The 20,013-nt window shown below is 42.7% G+C and overlaps 1 protein-coding gene and 1 pseudogene across 7 annotated transcripts in view; one reads left to right on the plus strand and one right to left on the minus strand.

Annotated features, from left to right (window-relative positions):
• Positions 1-20,013, plus strand: part of STON2 (stonin 2) — a 173,771-nt gene that overhangs the window by 130,687 nt on the left and 23,071 nt on the right. The window lies entirely within an intron of this gene.
• LOC113270425 (gametocyte-specific factor 1-like) lies at positions 1,011-12,453 on the minus strand (annotated as a pseudogene).

Genomic DNA, 20,013 nt, shown 5'->3' on the forward strand with positions numbered 1-20,013 from the left:
AGGATTTAGAGTCAGCAGAACTCTCAAACACTGCAGATGGGAGGGTAAGTTGGTATGATCAACTGCACATACCCAGTGACATAACAATTCCATACCTGGTTACGTACCCAAGAAAAACGCACGCATATTATGTACCAAAAGGTGTGTTCACAGAGCATTAACTACGGTTAATGAAATCTGAAATCCATCAACTGTCCATCAACACCAGAATACATAAATCAGTCACATCACATCCACACACTTCAGCATAGAAAATGCAGTATGACATAGAAATGTAAATTAACACTCCACGTGCAACAAAGTGAATGAATCTCACCAGTATAAAGAGGACATACTATATAATTTCATTTATATAAAGTTCAGTAATAAATAAATTAATATATGGTGTGAAGAGTCAGGATAGCAAATACCCTGGGGGAGCAGGGGTGCAGTTAGTAACTAGAATGGGGGGCACTAAGGGGTCTTCTGGGGTGCTGATCATGTTCTGTCTCTGGATCTGGGTGTGAATTATCCAAGTGTCTTCGTTTTGTAAAAATCATTCAACTTTATTTAAAAAAAATTTTTTTTTTCAAGCTGTCTACATTGATGCTTTATTTGAGACCGTTCTTCTGAGTTTGGGGATTCTTTCTTGCATAAAATGAGTGAGGACTCAAAGCAGGGAGGAAATAAAAAAGGTAATTGTCAGAAAGTCACAGTTTGGGGCACTGGGTGGCTCAGTTGGTTAAGCATCTGCCTTCGGCTCAGATCATGATCCCAGGGTCCTGGGGTCTAGTCCTGCATCGGGCTCCCCGCTCAGTGGGAAGCCTGCTTCTCCCTTTCCTCCCTGCTTGTGTGCACGCTCTCTCTCTCTCTCTCTCTCTCTCTCAAGTAAATAAATAAAATCTTTAAAAAAAAAAGTCACAGTTTATTTTTCTATAATTAAATTAGGAGGAAAAAAACGAAGAACTCACTGGTAGCAGGAAGAAGCAAGAGTCTTCTAGGGTCTGGCATTTGATGAGAAAGATATTCCGTTACTGGGCATTTCTGTTGGTTTTCCATGTCAGAACATAAAGCAGAGACGTGGGAACACACATGCCTGACGCCAGGTTACTGTTACGTGCCATAACTGTGTTGCTTGCAGGGCTGTTGTTGCCACAGTAGTTGGCTGTGCCCCAGACAAATGGGGTGCTGGTCTGTTCCCACAGAGCTTTATCCCAGTCTTCATCGCAAAGAAGGATACTGCCATGTGCTGTCAGCCAGAACTCTTGTCCAAGGTTCCTGGTTTGGTTGACAACATCCTGCTCAATACAACTTTTATCATCACAGCTTGAGATATGATGACTGATTTTTGGCCCAAGGAACCTGGTTGGGAACATCGAAGGGACAGAGTAGCCAATTTGTTTGTGACATCAGGATGATTCTTTCTGCCCTTGATAAAATGATAAGGAAGCTTGCAGACCCTGAGCCAGTGGTTTTTATCAGAGGGGTGTTATAATAGCTTTTCAGGGTCCAGGGAATTGATGTAAGTTTCTTCCGTGTTGGAAATGAAGGAGCTGAATCCCAGTGCTTAGTTGAAGACTTGTCCCCATAGTCGCTTTCTCCCCCTATGCAAACTGTGTTGAACTTTAAATATGTGATTTATGTTGTCTTTTTTCTGTGTGTGTTTTACACTTGAATAAAAATTTTATGAAAAGAGAACAGAATAATGAAAGCCCTCCAATTCATGCATTCTCTGGAGTAACAATGCTTCAATTGAATCCCGACTATCCCGCCCTAGCTGTATGACCTTGGGCAGCTTACTTCTTTGTGCCTCCATTTTGTCATTTCTTGAAGGGAGAAAACAGCAGTACCTACCTCACTGGGTTGTTGGAAAGATTAAATGAGATAATCCAAGTAAGGTGCTTATAACAGTGCCAGATACACAGAGAGCAGAAAGTAACTGTTAGGGACATTATACTGTGAAGTAAGTTCTCCATACTAGGCGTGCTAGGGGATGTAAAGAAGTATAAAACCGGGCCTCAAGGTGCTTCTAACAGTCATAATTAGAAAGACAAGGTATGTAACAGAACAAATAACTGACACTCCAAGAAGGTATCGGGAAATTACAGAGGAGAAAAACTTAAGAATTCAGTGGAAGGGGAAATGACTGTAGGTTGGAGTGTTCCGGGCAAAACTCATAGAGTTGAGAGAAGTCAGAAGAGGGGCTGCCCTTGGAGGGGGCATGACAAGAAAGGATACAAGGGGATTTATTTCTTCCTCTGGTACTGGTTACATGGATGTACTCGGTGTGTGAAAACTTTTGATATATACGTCCTTCTGTCTATGATTTTGAAGCCTGGTTGATATTTGACCTTAGGCAAGTTACTTCACCTCTGTGAATTCCATTTTCTTCACCGATAAACTATACTAAATACCTTACATAGCCTTGTCACGAGGATTAATGAACAAAGAGTATGTAGAATGCCTAGTCCAGGACGGGACAGTAAAATAGTTCACATACCTGATATGCTAACTGGGGTAGAAGGTGACAGACTGAGACAGACCTTTCCCGTGTTAAGATTTGGAGCCTTGGGGTGCCTGGGTGGCAAAGCGGTTAAGCGTCTGCCTTTGGCTCAGGGCGTGATCCCGGCATTATGGGATCGAGCCCCACATCAGGCTCCTCCGCTATGAGCCTGCTTCTTCCTCTCCCACTCCCCCTGCTTGTGTTCCCTCTCTCGCTGGCTGTCTCTCTCTGTCAAATAAATAAATAAAATCTTTAAAAAAAAAAAAGATTTGGAGCCTTTATCTGGGGCTTATTGCTTTGTCGAGGGAATGACCTCATATCATTATTGGTGTTGTGAATGGAACCTGTCACAATTTGTCAGTGTGATGGCGCAGTGACTCAGCGGCTGGGACGAAGGGCACTTCTGCTTATCAGAACCACTGCTCGACCATTGTCCCACACCGCCACTGTCCGTTTCCTTTTCCTGTTTAGTCAGAGCCACACCTGCGAGTGCGAGTCGGTGCCGATCCAGGTGTGGATCAGTAAACAGTTACCCATTGTCTGCTGGGTGTCAGGTATTATGTTCGATGCTGAGAGAGCTTGTAATAATGAGCAGAAACAGGGTAAAAAGTACATAAAGTAAGACCTGGGCTTTGCCTTCAAATACCTTATAGTCTAGTAACAAGATATATGTGCTTTTCCTGAAAGCTCTTGATTTTCCCCCTCTCTCCCCTCTTTGTCTCTCCTATTATCCTCCACTCACCCACCCCCTCCCCATCCCACACCAACCCTTCCCTGAACTCCACTCCACCTAAGCAGGCTACGAGCCATTTAACATGGCCCTTAGCCAACAAAAGCAATCAACTCGTAGCATATATCTTCTTCTTGGCTCCCCCAAAACTCTCGATGGCCATGCCTTCCATTAATTATGATAACAGAAGCAACCATTTATTAGGTGTCTGGTACGTGCAAGGCATTATGCCAGGCACTTGCCTACATTCTCTGTAACGCTCACAACATCCTGCAGGGCGTCATTATCCCATTTTATAGGTGAGGGACCTGAGGCTTGGAGAACGGAAACCGTTTGCCTGACGTTACCCACAGCCCATTTGTGGTCCAGTGCAAGCCTGCTCTCTCCCCTGTACCGTGCTCCTTGCAGAGCTGTTTGCAGTGTTTGCTCTGATGATTAAATAATGTAAACACCCTTCTGCGTCAGTTCATCAGTCAACGGTGCACATAGAAACCTGTGTGGTTAGGAGAGGTTGGTGCCAGGGCCACTCTCGCTGTAATTATTCTAACTGGGCTGGAAATGTCAATAAAGAGCCACTCAGCCTCGCAAACAACTTCTGACCTCTTGTTTTGTAAATGCCTTGATATTCAGCACCACTAACCTGCTGGGTCATCAGAAGGGACACCGAACCTATTTCATTATCTAGATTAAAATCTTGGATGCAGGCGCCACAGGAAGAGCCTCTGTGTATTGAGAAAATTCTGCCACTTTGGCCCTCCCTTCCTAGGCTGTCTCTCTCAGATTAATTTAATACTTAGCACTAGCATCTGTTGTAGGAGTCCGTAGACGGATAGGGCTGCGTGATGCCGGTCAAAGGGAGCATTGCTATGAGCTGGGCGCACAGGAGGCAGCGATCAAGTGCGTGTTCTGAGTGGTTTTGTACGAAAAGGCACAATGCAGGGTGGCTGCTGTTCCCACTAGTCCAAGTGTTTTGGGGTCCTGGCCTCTAACCCTGTATAAGCCACTTAAACCGAGAGAGCCAACTACGCGTAACACAATCTCATGGCGTATATTGGGCACAAGTCATGTTCAAGTGAGGGGGAGATCAAAAGCCAGCAAATCACTGTGTGGGTCGAGGGTCTAGTCTTAAGCTTTTCAGCCTTAAAAGGTAATCACATCCTTGTTTTGAGAGGTAAGCCTTTCTGGAGACTGACGCACCACCTGCAATAGGAGATGTCTGTTGGCAGTATGACTAACACCAGTTAGTTGTTCAAAAACTAAAGGCTGCTATAAATTGAGTTTCTTCTGCATGTGGTTAGATGTTTAGGTATTATTTCCAGTTCCCACAACCATCCCTCAAGTTGCTGGATGGTTACTCACATGAGCCAGCATCCCCACCAGGAGGACTTAGTTCCAAATCTTGAACTCTTTCTACTCTTTCTCAACGCCTGAAAGCACTCTGTCTGCTGTTATATTACCAATGGGAATGTCAGCCCCTTTGCCAGTTTGGCTTCAACCAACTCAGGCAGAATTATCAGTCATTTCCCTTTTGGGGTTCACACAGTACTTTGCATATACCTATAAGAGCACTTTGTATTGTATCGTAATTGTATAGCAGTGATAGTGTCTTACTCATTTTTTTTTATGTAGGGCCTGTCGCCGTACCTGGTGGTGGTACATAGTGGAAGGACAGGATTTAAGTCTTGTGTCTGGTTTTGCTAACATTTTGTCCTCAGCCTGTGACACACCACCTGTTAGCGAACAGTATATGCTCCGTACACATTGAATGAACTAATGAATGAGTAAATAGGATCTTGGCTATTATTTTCCCTCTGTGAATCTTTTTCATTGTTAAAACTGATGGATAATAGTATCTACTTTATAGGACTCATATGAGATTAAATGAATCAATGGAACCAGGGTAAGTGATGGTGTGATTGTAACTTCTGAGGTTCAGGTAGTGGTTTTAAGATTTGTCATGTTGCTGTATGTCTAAACAGTTCACTTAGGTGTATCGCTACAGTAGGACTCTGTTGTATGAATATGATACAGTTGGCTTTCCATTCTCTTATTGATGGACACTTGGGGTGTTTCCAGTTTTTTACTGTAATGAATTAAGCTGCTATGAACATTCTTGAACAACTCTATTTGTGGACATATTTTTCACTTCTCTCGCATGTAAACATGGTAGTGGAATTGCTGGGTCATAAGTTAGGTGAATGTGTAAATTTATTCGAGGCTGCTAAACCATTTTTCAAAGTGATTTTACCACTTCATACTCTTACCAGCAATCAAAGAGAGATCTCGTTGTTCTCTAGCCTATAACGTGATATTATCATGCTTTCCAACTTTGGCCTTTCTAGTGCATGTGTCGTATCTTGCTGTAGTTCAGTTTGCACTTCCCTAGTGTCTGGTGGTGTTGAGCACCTTATCATGTGCTCTATGGCCATTCATAGAGCTTCTTTTAGGAGGGTCTGTTTTTTTATTGGTTATTCTGCTTTTTATTATTGATTTGTGGGAATTCTTTATTCTGGCTATGTCTTTTCTTGGTAGCTTGCCTTTTAACTTTTTAAGTGATATCTCGGTAAATAAATTGATATGATGCAATTTATTGAGTTTTTTTCTTTCATGGTAGTGCTTTTTGTGTCCTGAGAAATCACTGCATCCTGCAAGGTCATGAAATGTTTTTTTATGTTTTCTTGTAGAAGTGTTACAAGTTTGGCTCTCAGATCTATGATCTTTCTCACTTTAATTTCTGTATATATAGAGAGAAGAAAAGGATAAGGTCTGTTTTTTTCCATATGTATGTCTAGTAGCTCCAGCACATTTTATTGAAAAGAACTTTCCTCCCTCACTGAATTCTATGGCACCTTTGTCAAAACCCAAATGAGTATATATAATGGGTTTACTTCTAGACTCTTTAGTCTCTTCTATTAACTTATTTGTCTTTCCTATTATCCTATCTTAATTACTGAGTCTTAATAGTAAATCTTAAAATTTAGTTAATATAAGCCCTCCAACATTTTTCTTCTTGAAGATGATCTTGGCTATTGACAGACTTTGATAAAAAGTGACAGTTATCAATTTCTACCAAAGGGGTAAAAAAGTCCAGGGATTTTTTTGGAATCGCTTTGACTCTATAATTCAATTTCAGAAACTTTTTCATCTTAACATTTTGAGTTTTCAAATCCATTAACATGAAATCTCTCCACTGTTTAGGCCTTCTTTAATTTCTCTCATTAATGTTCTGTGGTTTTCAAGCACAGAGGTTTTACATATCTTTCATTAAATTTACTCTGTATATTTGAAATTTTTATGACATTGTAATTTTTAAAATCTCATTTTCCAGTTATTTGTTACTAGTATTTATTTATTTTTAAAGATTCATGTATTTACTTGAGAGAGAGAGCACAAGAGAGTGAGCAAGAGAGCACAAGCAGGGAGAGTTGCAAAGGGAGAGGGAGAAGCAGGCTCCCTGCTGAGCAAGGAGCCTGACCTGGGGCTCATTCGTAGGACCCTGGGATCACGGCCTGAGCTGAAGGCAGACTCTTACCTGACTGAGCCACCCAGGTGCTGCCCCTGTTACTAGTATTTAGATATATAATTAGTTTTTTTTTTTTTTAAAGTAATGACTTTGTATCCTGCCACCTTGCTGCATTCACTCATTGCTTCTATGATTTTGTTGATATTTTTGGATTTGCTGAGTACGCAATCATGCCACCCATGAAGACAGTTTTATCTCTTTCTTTTGCTTTTCATTCCCTTACCGTGTTGTCATGCATGCAGTGAAATCGGGGGAAAACATTCAATATTTCACCATTATGATGTTAGCTGAGTTTTTTTTATGTTTATATACGTGCCCTTTACCAGATCGAGGAAATTGTCCTCCATTTCTAGTATGCTGAGAGTTTTTATTACTAATGGGTGTTTAATTTTACTTTTTCTTCATTTATTGTGATGGTCTCACAAGGTATTCTTGTACAACACATTATTCTACGCGTGTGTGAATAACTTCTGTAATATTCCACAGATATTCAGAGGAGTTGCGGAAGAGGACAAAAGTCCAGGCTCGTTTTTCAAAGTGACCACCAGATCCTAGTGCCATGCACAGTTTTGTGTCCCATGAGCCCTACCTGAGTCCCACAGTTAATTTGTGGACACTTTTGGCTGTTGTTATTTTCAGTTTCTCCTTCATCAACCTTTATAATAGCACAGATGTCTCTTATCATGGTGGTAAACATGGGACTTGGGCTGCCCCCCTTGCCTGTATCTTCTACATTTTCTTCAGTGACCGTGGATTGCTTGTGTTAAAAAGAAAGTTTTTTAACCTTCTGTGTAATTAATAAGATTACAGATTGGTAGACTTTAGACCCATTCCTATCAGTTCCTTCTGAAAACTTTTTAACTTCTCCTCTATCCTCTAGGTTTTGTGACATTCCATGGTCAGTGGAGAGGAAGCTTTCCCCTTGCAGAAATGTACAATCACCATTTTTTTTCTTTTTTTTCTTTTTATTTTTTTAAAAGATTTTATTTATTTATTCGACAGAGATAGAGACAGCCAGCGAGAGAGGGAACACAAGCAGGGGGAGTGGGAGAGGAAGAAGAAGGCTCATAGCGGAGGAGCCTGATGTGGGGCTCGATCCCAGAACGCTGGGATCACGCCCTGAGCTGAAGGCAGACGCCCAACCGCTGTGCCACCCGGGTGCCCCACCATTTTTTCTTTTTAAAGTATTATTATCACAGGACTGATTGTACACAGGGCTCGTAATAAAATGTTAACACTGTGCTGTGAAACCACAATGGCAAACCTCCATTGAAGGCAACTTCAAAGGCACCCGAAAGTGGAGTGTTACATCTATGACTTTCTTTCTTGCTTCCTGAGTACATTAAACCTAATTTTCACCCTTTCCTTCTGTTTCCACCTCCTGTATAAGAAGTACTGTATTTTCTGCCCATCATACTTTGTAATAAAACTTGGATGTGTATAGATTGACTGAAAAAAGAATTCATTTAATAGTAGATGACTAAACTCTTCTTTCTTGACCTTCTGTCACTTAATTTCTTGAGATGTTCTTTTTTTCCTTTTTCCCAACTTTCCCAGCTTCCTAGATGAAGTTCCCAGCATAATTCACTTCAAAAGCCTGTTATGTAGTGGTCAGAGTGGGAAAATAAACACAAAGAGATCATGCCTGTGCCGTACTGTGATAGAAGTATATGGATCAAAGACTTCGGCCCTGCTCAGGAGTTTAATGACTCCCAGCAGATTGATCTGAGTCCAGGGTGAGTTTGCTCAAAGGTAACTCTATCTAACCTTGGCTTTAAATTCTGGCAGTTTTGTCCATCCAATTAACAGTTGAGGATTTAGAGGCCCGGAGCTGGAGAAGCCTCTTTTTGGACTGGACTGAGAATAACCCTAACATGTGGAATAGGGACCAGAGATAGGCTGTGATTTCCCCCTGCTATGCTTTGTTTTTGTGGAACAGGAAGTCATTATCTGGAGAGCCACAAATCCTTGAGAGTTCATTTCCACTTCCAGAAAGGGAGGGTCCAATGCCTGCCAGCAGTGAGAGCAGGCTTTATCACGGGGGCTACAGAGCCCCCCAGAGAGCCATTCTAAGTCACTGCCTTGTCAAAATAATCAGTTTTTGTTTTTCTTTCTAATCACCGATTCCTGAGAGAGGGAATGTTTTCTGCTTTTCCTCAATGCTTAATGTGAATATCGGTTACTTCCATTGCCTGATGTTGATTATTAAAATTAAAATGTTCATACAAAACAAAGAACAAACCTCAGAATGAAGAAATAGTGCCCTCTTTCTTTCTCTTTCATCAGTAATAATGAAAGTAATTTAAGACGGAAAGCATGCCCTATGGTACAAGTGGCATTCCCATGCATTCCCATGTCTCTTTTGGTTGTCACAGCCATGTTGTGGTGGGCAGATGATTTTTATTATGCTTTTTTATTTTTTATTTTTATTTTTTAAAAGATTTTATTTATTTATTCGACAGAGATAGAGACAGCCAGCGAGAGAGGGAACACAAGCAGGGGGAGTGGGAGAGGAAGAAGCAGGCTCATAGCGGAAGAGCCTGATGTGGGGCTCGATCCCAGAACGCCGGGATCACGCCCTGAGACGAAGGCAGATGCTTAACCTCTGTGCCACCCAGGCGCCCCTTATTATGCTTTTTTAAAGTGAAGAAACTGAGACTTTGGAAATGGAGTCACTTGCTGGAGATTAGGTAGTTCCACAGACATTGAGTGGCGGTCAGCGCTGCGGTACCCCAGAGTGGTCAAGCTGAGGGTGGAGAGCTCCCGTTTCCTGGGTTCAGATCCTAGCTCCACCACTTGCTAGTCTGTGACTTTGGTCAAGTCATCTAACCTCCGTGCCTCAACGTCCCCAATGTAGGACCTACCCTATATCAGTGTTCCAGGATCAAATCGAGAGTTCCAGTGCAGTCGGGCGGAGCACCTGGCATCTGGTACATGACTGGTGAGCGTCAGCCGAGCCACTGCTGTTGTCTTGAATGTGGAGGCATGGCGGGTTATTATCCCTCTCTCCTTCCAGCTCCCTCTCCTCTCCTAAAACCTCAAGTCTACTCCCCTGCTCACCACAGAACTACAGACACACTCCAGAAGTCACCAGGGGCTATGGGGGTTTAGACAATCCAATCCCAGATTCAATACTTTGCAGAAAAATGAACACCATAAAGATCTCTTTCCTTGGCTCAATGTTGTCCTGATTCAGTTTGTGCTTCTCTTCACTCACACATGCCTTACCCCCTTAATCTTCACCAGAAATCTTAAGGTTTTTAGACAGAGTAGTTACATTCCTCCTCTCTAAATATTTTTGGGACTGTTTATTCTTTATTTGCTAACAGCCTTTATCGAATGCTGACTAGTGTATTTGCCCCCGTCTGCTCTTGGAGATAGGATAGAAACTCTACGCTATGCAGTGCATGCTCTTGAAAAGTCTTTGAGGAAGCAAACCTCTGTTTTATGTTGTGCAACTTGCCCTCTAACGTCACTGAGGTTCATGCTTTGAAGTGGGCAGATGGTTCCAGCTTTATGTCCTTCGCTCGACTTCTCTCATTTATGCAAAGAAGGGGCAATGAGTGGCCACACACCGATCGGCTGTGTGTCCAGCTGCAGAAGAGGCTCAGTCTGACCTTAGGAAATGCCCTCCGTGTGGGAAACAAAGGTTACTATTTTTAAAGAGTGGAAGGCAGCGTGTTTGTCAACATTTCAGCCTGTCACAGCCAGGCAAGCTTTCGATTTGAAAATAGAAATCCTGATCCCATTACCTCTTTGCTGTCTACTGAAGTCCCTGACTAAATGTCAGTCGCCTCACATTTACTTCGTGAAACAAATGATCAGCATTGATCACCCTTTATCCACGATCACAGTTCCTTACTACTTTTCACATATCCTGCATGTCCCTACCAAGGCAGCCAGACATTGCATATTTGTACTGGAATTAATACCAACTGGCCTCCAGACTCCCTTAGCGTACGTAATGCTCATTCGAACAGCTTGCTCGGACACTGCCAACAGCTGCTGCCACTTACTGTCCTGCACACTGCTGGTCTTGAACGCTGTCCCGTGAAAACTCTCATCTACGAATATTAAGCAAAAGAAAATGTGGGCTCTAAAACTGCATATGCAGAAGAATCCCTGCTTTGTAGTTAGGTGCGTGTTCATGAATGCAGATGTACCTAGTGAGACGGCGTGAAGGAAACACTGTCATACGACATCAGTAATCTCAGGCGGCAGCAAGACTTGGGTGCTCTTATTTCATCTTAAGCAGTCTCCACACCCTTTACGGAGCTGGAGCTGGGGCTCGATCTCACGACTCTGAGATCGTGACCTGAGCTGCAATCCAGAGGCAGATGCTTCACCGACTGAGCCACCCAGGTGCCCCAGGTGCTTTTAATTTTATGTGTTTCTGCACCATCCAAATTTTCTAAAATATGACTTGTTCCTTAAAATTATCAAAAAAGTTCATCTTTATATTACAGAAGCCAAGTGTTACTTAGTTTAGAACTTGGTGGCTGGAGCAATTATAAAAAGCAGTGTGCTTTAAAATGAATTCACAGATGAGTGCATTCGATTCGGTGGGCCTTGCTAAATCCCGAGTTACCCCCGCGGAGGCAAAGGACACTCAACCCTGGTCCTACGGACAGTTGGGGAACAAGTCAGTTAAGTGGCATCTGGCAGCTCAGGATGTAGCAAGGTATGAGTGTGTTCTTGGCCCTCCACTTTCCCCTGCTCTCTGGTTACTTGATTTCATTTACTTTCTCAGAAATACTAATGGTCTCTGGGAGACTTTTGAAAAGGCTATGACCTCTTTGATCTGATACATAACCAAGCCTCACAACACACAGGTTTTGGTTTAATATATCTGTAAATAAATCTTTATTCTAAGATTGCTTTTTGCATTTCTTTCTCTCTCTCTCTCTCTCTCTCACTATCTCAAATGCAATAACCACCCAGCCAGGACCTACTCAAACAGCATGAGAAATTGTAGGACTTATCTGGAACCTGGAAATACCTCATTCTCTGAATAGTAATAATAGACCTTACCAAACAGCACTTAAGCACTGTTCAATGTTTAGAAACATTCCTACATACGTGTTATTTCATATTTGCTTCCAAACTAGAACAGGGATTATGATTATCCCATGTTACAGGTGGGGAAATGGCACAGAGAGACTTGCCCACGACTGTAGCAAGGTTGTGGCAGAGCCCTGACTAGAAATAAAACCTGTTTCGTGGCTTTATGGGAGCTCCCACAGTGCCAGATGTCTCTTTCCAAGTTGTTCCCCAAGGGTACCTAGACTCTAAGGAATAATCATTATAACACCAAATATTATAAAATGTTTGCTGTGTAAGCTTTACAGGTGTTAACTCAGTCCTCACCACAACTTAAGAGGTTAATATTGGGGCATCTGGGTGGCTCAGTTGGTTAAAGGTCTGCCTTCAGCTCAGGTCATGAATCCAGGGTCCTGCGAGCAAGCCCTGCATTGGGCACTCTGCTCAGCAGGGAGTCTGCTTCTCCCCTTGCCTGCCACTCCCCCTGCTTGTGCTCTCTCTCTCTCTGTCAAATAAATGAATAAATAAATAAATTTTTTAAAAGAGTAAGTATTACTGTTATCTCCATTTTACAGTTGAAGAAACTAAAGCCCTAGTACATTTAAGTAACTTGCCTAAGGTCACAGTGTGAGTAGATGGAGTAGCCAGGATATGAACCAGCCTAGAGCCACAGCCCATTTACCGCTTGGCAGTGCAGTCAGAACCAATCCATATCTCACCTGTTTTTGCCTAGGGTGACCCAGACCAAAGATGACGATTCTTCAGAGAAGAGCCTTAAAATTCCTCCCCTCCAACCTTACCAGAGTTTGAAGTATGTGTCTTGTATTGTTTAAGCAATAAAAATACTGTTCTAGTTCCTTGTGAAAAGAATGAGGGAGAGTGGAGAGGAGCAACAAAATAGTTTGGCTCAAAGCCAGACACGTTTGGAAGGTTCTAGAAATTTATATCTGCCCATGGTTCCTACAGAGATCTTGTCCTCTGTCTCCTGCCTGGCTACTAAATAATTTGGATTGCAAGCAACAGAAGCCAACTTTACTAACTTACAGCAAAAGGAATTTATTCTAAGGATATAATAGTTTACAGAATCAGAAGAAAAGCTGAGAATTCACGCTTCAGGAAGTTGGTATGTCAGCTTGTACTGTGTTACATAAAAACCACGCTGAAAATTAGTACCCTCCCCCACCCCCAACAATCATTTGTTTAGCTCAAGGTTCTGCATATCCACAGTCTGGGCAAGCTTGAGCGGTTCCCGGACGGTGCTAGGCTAAGCTGATTGCCATAGGGGCTCACTCATGGGTCTGCAGTCAGGTGCCTGGTTGGCTAGGGTGCCTTGCTTCTCCTCCACATGGTCATTTATCCCCCTGCACGCTCACTTCATCATGGTCTTGGGGTTCCAAGCACAACAAAAGAGGGCAAGCCCCAGCACACACGCTCCTTTCAGGTTTCTGCTTGTGATCTGTTTGCTCCTGACTGAAGTAAATCCCGTGCTCCAGCTCGGAGTCCGTGTGGGAAGGGACTGCCCAAGAGCATGGACAGAGGAAGGAAGACTCCGAGGCCACTTTGGCTTTCTCCCACAGCTGGTCAGGAACCTTGGCAACTTAAAGCCTCAATCAGCACGAACTAATGTGCAGGCTCTTGAGTGTGCCTCCATCTGATTACCTCAGCTCCCGCTTTCTTCCTGTGCTGGCGTCAGACTATCCGAGATTTCCAACAAGCACCTGACTTTGCTTGGGTCGTATGCATCAGGGGTGGGGCACCTTGATGGCTGAAGCCTTGAATGAGAGGGGGGCAGGTTCGGTTGTGAGGTGGTTGCCCAAAGTCGCGGGGAGGGTGCAGGAGAGGCAGTACGCAATTTCTTCCATCTGTACTGTTCACTCTATTGACTTTGTCCTTCTGCTCTGAATTCTGTGGGTTGAATTTTCCTCTAAAACTTTATTGAAAGCAAAAGTAAGAGTCTCAACCTGTTACTTGAACAACAGGACATTTAAAACATTTAATTTAAAGACACTTGCTGAGAGGTGCCTGGGTGGCACAGTTGGTTAAGCATCTGATTCTCCGTTTCCGCTTGGGTCCCGATCTCAGGGTTGTGAGATGGAGCCCCGTGTCAGGCTCTGCGCTCAGCATGGAGTCTGAGCTTCTCTCCTCCTCTCCCTCTGCCCTTGCCACTCGTGCTCTCTCACTTCTCTAAAATAAATAATAAATTCATCTTTAAAAAAATAAAATAAAGACACTTGCTGTGCTAATGATGATCCTGGCGTGGGTCAGGATCTCACAGGCTCACAGACATCCCGTCTTCCTGTCATTGCTGTGTCTTCCCTGGTCACCAAGAGGATAAACCAGAAAGGAAGATAAGAGTGGTAGTTTGATGCTGAGGTCACACAGTCTTTGGCTCTGGCAGCAACTCTGACAGTTATTTAGGTTAATTTCATAATTTCTGCAGAATTGGAAGACTGTTCTTAAAACTCTGTAGAAAGCAAGGAGGAGTGGTGATGAAAGCATATTAGCTAAGTTCTAGGCAACACGGAAAACCTGAGATAGGTTATTAGCATGACCACAGGGAGCTGGGGCATTTAGGATTGAATTATTGCCCAAATAATAGGAGAGTTTGAGGGAATAATAGATTCTTCTTATTTGGCAAAATACTTCTCCCTTTGGACTGACAACCAAGACCATTTTTCTGGTTACAGTAGCCCACTCTTACAAAGGACAGAAAAGAGGTGATACCTTTGTATACGTGAAGTCATGCTAAGTATTTGAAACATGCCTAACGTACTATACCAGTTTTCTCTGAATGTTTGGTCATGTTTCTCCAGAGACTTCATCATGAGCCTCTAATTGTGTGTGTGTGTGTGTGTGTAAATTATTATGAACTTATTTATAAATTATGAACATACTAGGTATTTTAGTAAATGTTTTATAGCATGTAAACAAAAATTAGAAGTGTTTAAAGGCTGAGTTAAAAAGTGAACAAAATTAGAAGTTCTGATATTTTCTTCCCATACCCCAGTGAATCATTCTGTGTACCTCCTTGGGTGCATTCCACCACGTTGGGGACTACTTGTCTGGACATCTTAGACCTGCCCAACCCCAACAATTCCCCAAGCAATTCTTAGTACCAGAGGGTAATAGGAAGTTGGATGTTCTGTCTTGACCAGAGTGTATACTCAAGACTTAACACTTCTCTTACGTGATAGACTAGGGCTGCTTTGTTGTAGCCACAAGGGCTTTGTGAATGCAGACCCTCGTATCTCTTGTAATCCCCAAGCCTTTGGGGATTTACCTATGCGATAATTATGGGCAGATTTGGACTCATGGAATCATAAGCTGAGTCATCCGTCTCTCCTTCTCCATCCCTCTTTTCCTTCCTCCCATTTCTCTTCCTCCTTTCCCTCTTCAATCTGTCCTTCAATCTCCATCAGATTAATAATACAACTTCAAAGGCATTCTCTCTCCTCTCTTTCTTCCCTCTCTCTTTTTTGCTTCCTTGAGAACTCTGAAATAATGTTTACATATTTTTTATTGTGATAGCTAACATTTATTGAGGTGTGGGGCAGTTAAATTCGGTGTCCATTAATGATCTCATTTACTCTCACAACTCTATGAAGTGGGAACTGTTACTATTTGCCTTGAGAGTTGAGAAATCCTGAGGTTTAGAGAGGGCGAAGTAGGGTGCCCAAGAGCTCATAGTTTTCTAATCGCAGATCCAGCTCGATCTGACTCCAGGGCCCAAGCTTTACCCTCTGTTTTCCACATGGCACAAAACAGGCAGTAGAGACCAGCATGAAGCCAGGAATTCAATCCATCATTAGCACAAACCACTTTTAAACTAGCCTTTCTTTTACGAGCCTTGGGCCCACCCAGGAGACATGGTGTATATATGCCCGACAGTGTAGATGTTGTAGCAAGTCAGGAAAGTACCGAGTGGGTGAACCATCTGGAAATAGCATTTCACTGTTTGCCTGCAGATTATCTACCTCATGAGGGCTTCTGAAAAATTTGAGATGTTCAGAAATAAAAATAGATGTCTACCTGCAAGAATAAATCTATGTCATGCTAGAAATTAGTTGCTCTCCTGTTTTTCTAAGAAAGCATCTTAACTTGATACGTTTACAGTTTATACATTTCATCTACCATCAGTCTGTATAAGAACATCTCCTGGGCTGCCTTCATGGCTCGGTAGGTTAAGCCTCCGACTCTTGGTTTCGGCTCAGGTCATGATCTCGGGGTCCTGAGATTGAGCCCTGTGTCAGGCTTCACACTGAGCGTGGAGCCTGCTTAAGATTCTCCCCCCCACATACACCCTTACCCTGTGCATGCATACAGGCACTCGTGCGTGCTCGCTCTCTCTCTCCAAAAAAAAAAAAAAGTAGAATGTCTCCTTTGATCTTGGTAACTAAATGGGAGCTGGATAAGTACTGAAATGAAATCAAATTACCAAGTCCAAATTCAATTGAAAAGAAGTGGCTTACTGCGTACAGAGGCTGTTGGGTATTTTGTTATCGTCATTGCTGGAAAGTCCATATAAAAAGTAATGAGCTTTGGGCAATATAGGTGAAAGGGGCTCATTTATAGAGATCTTTTCACCTAGTGGAAATTGCCCTTAACCTTTCTATGGGTGATCTCAGACCAGCTGATGGTACCCCTGACACCAACAGACCTTTTGAATTTCTTCTGGAAGCTATATTATAGCCTAGCAAAGTTAACACATGGAAGGTAGGCTCGATACAGACTCAGTCCGAGTGCCCGCTCTTCTTATCCCCAGCACACACATACCCAAGTGTATATAATGCTGTGTGAGAGCCCCCAGCTCTGTTTCTTTGCCCTTATCACAAGCCCCCTGCTGAACTTACAGAGTCAGCCTTGGAGAAGTTGCAGTTCCTGTCACTGAGGCTCAAACGGGTCTTTGCTGGGGTGTCGCCTCACGTGGCAGCCAGAAGAATAGTGAGTCAGGATATGGGGGCACACATGGGTGAGACTTCCATTGTGGCAGAGGGACAGGCAGTCCTGATGAGTCCCCTGTCCTGGTCACAGTAAGGGTATGGACACTGTCCCAGTGCCCCTGCAGACGGTCCTTGTCCTGGTCCCCACTTCTGGCACTTCCACAGTATAAAAACTCTGCTTGACTCAAAGTCAGGATGGAGACCCTCTTTTTCCCTTGCCCCTCCTATACGTTCTCCCTTACAGTAACTTCTGGATGCTTCTCCTTCTCTTTTAAGCTCCTGAACCAAAAGAACCTTTTCCACCTCTCATCACACCAGAGATGAGCTGTTGTTTTTTTGAATTTCTATTTGAGTGCAGTTGACACACAATGTTGCATTAGTTTCAGGTGCACAACATAGTGATTCAACTTCTTTATGCCTTATGCTAAGCTCACCACAACTGTAGCTACCATCCGTCCCCATACAACGCTACTACAATACCATTAACTATATAGTTCCTCTACTGTGTTTTTTATTCTTGTGATTTATTCATTCCATTACTGGAAGCCTGTGTCTCTCATACCCCTTCTTTCATGTTGCCCATCCCCCCACCCCTTTCCCTCTAGCAACTATCAGTTTGTTTCCTGTATTTATAGGTTTATAGGTCTGATTCTGTTTTTGTTTCTTCATTTGTTTTTTGGATTCCATATATGAGTGAAATCATACGGTGTTTGTCTTTCTCAACCTACTTATTACATTTACCATAATACCCTCTAGGTCCATCCACGGTATTGCAAGTGACATGATGTCATCTCTTTGTGGCTGCATAATATTCCGTTGTGTGTGTATGTATAAGAATATGTGTGTGTGTCACATCTTCCTGATCCCTTCATCTGTCTGTAGACACTTAGGTTGCTTCCCTATCTCAGCTATTGTAAATAATGCTGCAGTAAACATAGGGGTGTATGTATCTTTTCGAATTAGTGTTTTCATCTTCTTTGAGTAAATACCTAGTAGTGGATTTAATAGATCATATCATATTTCTATTTTTAATTTTTTGAGGAACCTCCTTACTGTTTTCCACAGTGGCTATCCCAATTTACATTCCCACCAGCAGTGCATGAGGGTTGGTTTTTTCTCCACATCCTTGCCAACACTTATTTCTTGTCTTTTTTATTTTAGCCATTATGACTGGTGTAAGGTGATAGATATCTCATTGTGGTTTTGATTTGCATTTTCCTGATGATTAGTGATGTGGAACATCTTTTCATATGTCAGTTGGTCTTTTTTTTTTTTTAACATTTTATTTGAGAGAGAAAGAGCATGAGTGGAGGGGAGGGGCAGAGGGAGAGGGAGAATCTCAAGCAGACTTCCTGCTGAGTGGGTCACCCGATGTAGGGCTCAATCCCAGGACTCCGAAGTCATGACCTGAGCCAAAGTCAGACACTTAACCAACTGAGCCATGCAGGTGCCCTCTGTTGGCCATTTTGTATGTCTTCTTGGGGAAATGTCTATTTAAGGATATCACAGAAGAATGTTATGGTCCATTAAGCAGAGCTTCATTGCCCATCCAAAAAGGCTTAGACCCTAGAGAGTCCTCTTTGTTCACCCCTCTTTGGTGTGCTCAAATAGGCAAGGATGGAAGGGAAATACAGGAGGCTTTTTGCTATGGCAGAAACAAATAAATAAAGCACAGGTTAGGTTCCCAGCAGGCCTTATTACTAGTTAAGTCTTTGATGTACCCTAATGTATAAAACGTTAAGAGATTAATTTATAAAATGGAACGTTGATTTTTCAGTTTGTTATAGATATTGGAATCTATCCCTGCTCCCTGTCTATGACCTCTGCGGGGGGACTGGAATTGGTTCCCTCAGACAACAACAAGGTGTTATAGTAAGATCTTTGTCCTGGTGGGAGTTGCAGGAAAGCGTCTTCATCTAAAATGCCATGAGAAGCTGATACCAGGAAGATGTATTAAGCCAAGGAACCAGTAAGCCAGTTGAGTGGAGGTCTAGTTGTTAGAGGAAGAAGCCAAAGCAGGGATCCAAAGGTTGAGTACTGGCAAAGTGGGCAGGGCTAAAACAGAAGCGAAAGTTTAGAACCAGAGAGAACCGAGTCATCAGGAACACACAAGTTCCTGGGACATTCATCAAACTTCAAGTCAGATGCTTGCTTTTCTGAGCAAAAAAAAGAGAATGTGTTGGGTCAGCTCATCTTGTTAAGCAGGGAGGGAGTTGGCAGGGCATCTCCATACTGCTTCATAGGTCCTCTCAGCAAATAGAAGCTAGACTGTAGTGGCAGATGCTCCTGCTAAGGATTCAGTCAAATGGTAGCTAAGTGGTGGTTCTATGAATGGGCTTCTTTCCTTGGAGGATATTTCTGACCAGCATCAACGCATCCTGTCTGCTGGACAATGCTAAGGACAGATGAATAGACTCAAACCCTCCGGCTCTCTTTATCAATGTATTGTGCTGTCTAAGCAGGTCTCAGCTGCTTTTATCTCCGTTAGAAGCTCCCTTGATAAGGTTTAGAAGAGTACTCTTTTCTCAGCCTTACACATTCACACGTCAGGAGATGACATCACCTGACCTTATGCCCAAAGGCTTCTTTGTATAAACGGATGTAAATCCTTATTTAGTTAACTTCTTTTCGGCTACTGAACAATGCTCCTGAAAAGCTGTGGGCCGAGGTAACTCTCGCCAATCTCAAAGGCAATGGGAAAAATTAACCGGATTTTAGCTTAACAAATAAGCATTAAGAAGATACCGGGGTTAGTAAACATAAAAGTAGGACTTTTTAAATGTCTCCTTGGGCAGTCCGCTTACACTTCCTGAGCCTCAGGCTTCTCAGCAAAATGAAGGGCGCAAGTTTCATTATTTCTAAAATCTCTTCAAGCCCGAAAACTCTGTGTTCCTCTTTTCACTCTACAGATCGATTCACGAATATGTAAGGGACTGGTTACAGTTTCAAGTATCTGCTCTTGTGTAACCGTGACTGCTGCCTCATCCTGAGAAAACTGCAGTGATCTCAGAATATGTGTTCTTGCCACTGAAAATAAATTCCAGTGAATAGCTCTCAGTAAGTTTTTAGCATTTGTCATTGAATGCACACATTAGGTTAACAAATGGGGAAAGGAAATGACAGGGTATCTGCTGTATTCAAAATATAGAAACTTAATCTTCCGTCATAGTTCTGACTTACTCTTCGGTTTGGTGACTTTGACTACCATGGTAATCATTTAATCTTTGGGGAACTTAAAGTAGATTGTGGTCTTAACATTGAAAGAATCCACCATTTCTTTTTTTTTTTTTTCTTTTCA

The sequence above is a fragment of the Ursus arctos genome, unplaced genomic scaffold (genome assembly GCF_023065955.2).
Source record: "Ursus arctos isolate Adak ecotype North America unplaced genomic scaffold, UrsArc2.0 scaffold_25, whole genome shotgun sequence".
NCBI classification, from domain to species: Eukaryota; Metazoa; Chordata; class Mammalia; order Carnivora; family Ursidae; genus Ursus; species Ursus arctos.